Here is a 3,480-nt window from a genome sequence, read left to right as displayed (position 1 = left end):
CAGCGAGCAGGTGAATGATTTTTCATGATGATTTGATGTCTGTTTGGGAACGCAGCAGTACCGTGTAACATACTAGGGCTGTCGCGGTGTAAGAATTTCCACTGCGGTAAATTAACAGGGCTCCACACCGCGATATGCGGTATTATCGCCATTTTTGTTGTTTTCACAAACATATCCTGATTTAAGTGCTATTATAAACACGTTTTTATTGCAGTTGTTATTAAGAATATTATATATTTATAACAAAGCCGACACAGTTGTAGGACAAATTAAACAGCCCTTATTGTTAAATGCAGAGCACGTAAGGCTAATGACGCGCAATAAGAACGCTCCTTTACTCTTTCATGGAAACAAAGTCCAGCTTATAGCCTACGATTGATCTGCGCTGTGCAAAGAAGGCAAAAAAACTTGAGCACATGAGATCAGAATTCGTTTAAAAAAAAGAAGGAAAACGAAACCCTTCCTTTAGTAATAAAGTCTAGGTTTAGTCCGGCGTTATCATGTCCTTGTTACGTGCTAGGAAACCAACATGTTCACCTTATGTGGTTTCAGAGAGGATCTAAGTGGGGTAACAATGTTTCCGGCAGCACTAAAAACTCTCTCTGGTGGTGTGGGCGTTGCACAAATACACATGTACTTGCGGGACACTTTAGAAAGCAGAGGAAATCTAACCTGGTTGTCGCGCCACCAGGCGATGGGATCTGCGTTAGGGCTCGTGCAGGTAGCTCGAGCTCGGCATGTGCGCGAGCTCTCTTAGTTTCCCCGTTTCACAACAACCTTTCGCGCACAGATTTTGCATATTGCCTCGTCTAAATTGTCCGGCTCTCTCTTTTCATTCGGTTGAAAGCCGAAATGCTCCCAAACTGGCGGTCACATTTGGTTTTGCGACCAGAGTAGCCGCAATTGTTTCCATAAAAAGGCCACTCAGAAGCAGCGGATACGAAAGTTTTTAAATAGTAATTAACATCCACCACACACGCAGCGAAGTGGCTTACGTGTAAAACAAGAAGAACCTTGTGGAAAAAAAGAAAACACGAACATCGCGGTGTGACGGTTGCTTGGAATTCCCTGCGGTTGGCAGGTGAATATCGCGGTATTACAATATTGCGGTTATTGCGACAGCCCTATAACATACTACAAATAACGCTGACAGAAAAGACTACAATCAGTGCAGGTCATAAAATTAGAATTTCATGAAAAGTTTATTTATTTCAGTAATTCCATTCAAAAAGTTAATCTTTTTGTATTGCAGCACTCAATACTTTGGGGCTCATTTTGCCTGAATTACTGCAGCAATGCTGCGTGGCGTGGAGTCCATCAGTCTGTCCCACTGCTCAGGTGTTATGAGGGCCCAGGACGTTCTGATAGCGACCTTCAGCTCTTCTGCACTGTTGGGTCTGGATTCTGCATTGCATGTTCTTCACAATACCCCACATATTTTCAGATTTGCTGACCAATAAAGAACAGGGATACCATGGTCTTTAGGTACTGGTAGCTCTGGCACTGTGTGCAGGTGCCAAGTCCTGTTGGGATAATGAAATCTGCATCTCCATAAAGATGGTCAGCAGCAGGAAGCATGACGTGATCTAAAACGTCCTGGTAGACGGCTGCGTTGACGTTGGGCCTCGGAAAACACAGCGGACCAACACCAGCACATGACAGGGCACCCCAAACCATCAGTAACGGTGGAACTTTACACTGGACCTCGAGCAACGTGGATTCTGTGCCTCTCCTCGCACCGAGCCAGAGCGGGTCTGCTGTGGGCACTGCGCCTGGTGTTTGTCCACACACTGACCTCTGACCTTCTCCGAGGCGGGGGGGGGATCAGCAGGGGGGGTCAGCAGGGGGTCGGGGCTGTTGTGGGGTGATGTGCACGTCTGATAGACTACTGGTCTTGTTTTCGGCTTAGGTCTCCTCGCTTTCATAGTTAACCAGTGTGAACTATACAGTAAGGCGTTTTAATATTATCCGATTATTACAGAACTATTTTAATACTATAAAACACGTAACTAGTGCAAGGCGGAATTCTAACAGTTTTGCTCAGTCCAATGTGTGTTTTATTTGCTTCTGATCCCGAATGAAAGAGAACACGCTTGAATCTCTCTGGTGTCGCAGGTACAGAACTCCGTGCTCGGCGATACAACTGTAACGGATCCCCTATAACGAATCGTTAAAAACCCAATGAAAGTATGATTCAGAGAGCCGAAACGGATAACTGTTTAATTCATGCATATTTTGCGAAGCCGGTGGTTTTCATCCGTGATGCCGACGCATCTGTTTCTGCACCGTCCCAGCGTGAAGCCAATTATGTCGGTTAGGACACAGAGGGTTCCCCGCCCGTCCTGGCACCGCCGCCCTAATAAATAACCGATCGGCTGACTGCGGATCTCTTGGCTGCTATCAGAATAATAACGAGCCTGTTGGTGCCCGCTGCGACCGCATCATGGCCGTTGCATTATTTTTCCTACGCTTTGCGGAACGAGAGAGACAGCTACCTTCATAGTGCCACGGAATGCGCTGGAGACGAGGCTGCAGTGGATGCAGAGCCGCAGTGACTAATCGGGAGGATTCCGCTCATGTCAATCTCTAGTTTGGGCCGATTGGGAGGGAAAATAATTTTGGGCCCGATTTGGGCATGAAACTCCCGGGCTGAAAAAGTGTCCCACTCCGGCCCTGAGTGGATGTGTGGCGGATGCTTTGTTCGGTTACTGTTGGTAATCTCGTCCTGTTCTGGGTTTAAATGTGGCCCACATATGATGTTCCTTGTGTTCTCCCAGTGAACGCCGACAGACGCTCAGATTGTTCTCGCCCACCGCCCTTGGGCCTGGGCATCTCTAGCTCTGATTTCGACCTCAAGAAACGTGATCTGCTGACCGTAGAGAGGGAGGGTTCACCGCTGCCCCCCTGCACAGCATTCCGATGGGACAAGCCCGGCACTCTGGGTGGTCCCCGCCTGTCTGCAGGTCCAGAACTGAGTAGAGAGAGGAATGTGGGCAGGTGAGAGGGACAATGTGAGTGTTCAGAACGAGGCTGGGGGCGTAGCCTATGAAGGCGTGGTCTCTTAGAGCGGGAGGCGTGGCCTGTCTCACTGGGAGCTGGCTGCAGGAAATCCCACTGATTAGGGCATCACAGCCGAGATATCGGGAGAAATCACCATGGAAACATTTACACAATACTGCTGTCTACACTGAACAAGACGGGAAGACCTGAGTCCATAAGGAGTATTATGAACACACTGTTTTGCATAACATTTTGGAAGAATGTTAAATCAGATTTACATTTTCAGTCAAATGTTTTGTAGTCAGATGTTCTACCGAGTGGATATTATGTATGTAACGTATGTAATAATATGGTGTTGTTAAATCCTCACAGCAGCACCTTTTTTTGATCAGTCATTAATTTTATTGTAAATAAAGTCTTAACAGTACAAACCGATTACAACCAATACACACAGCAATAAATAGAAATTACATAGAGAAC

The 3,480-nt window shown here is 46.8% G+C and overlaps 1 protein-coding gene across 1 annotated transcript in view; it reads right to left on the bottom strand.

The window, feature by feature from the left end:
• Positions 1-3,416: 3,416 nt before the first annotated feature.
• Positions 3,417-3,480, bottom strand: part of lmx1a (LIM homeobox transcription factor 1, alpha) — a 21,438-nt gene continuing 21,374 nt past the window's right edge. Inside the window, exon 8 of the mRNA XM_077017378.1 lies at positions 3,417-3,480. This exon is cut by the window's right edge and continues 401 nt beyond it. The gene's annotated coding sequence lies outside the window, so the exon portion shown is untranslated.

The sequence above is a fragment of the Brachyhypopomus gauderio genome, chromosome 9 (genome assembly GCF_052324685.1).
Source record: "Brachyhypopomus gauderio isolate BG-103 chromosome 9, BGAUD_0.2, whole genome shotgun sequence".
NCBI classification, from domain to species: domain Eukaryota; kingdom Metazoa; phylum Chordata; class Actinopteri; order Gymnotiformes; family Hypopomidae; genus Brachyhypopomus; species Brachyhypopomus gauderio.
Note: the sequence above shows the minus strand (reverse complement) of the source record. Positions and strands in the feature narration are given on the sequence as shown.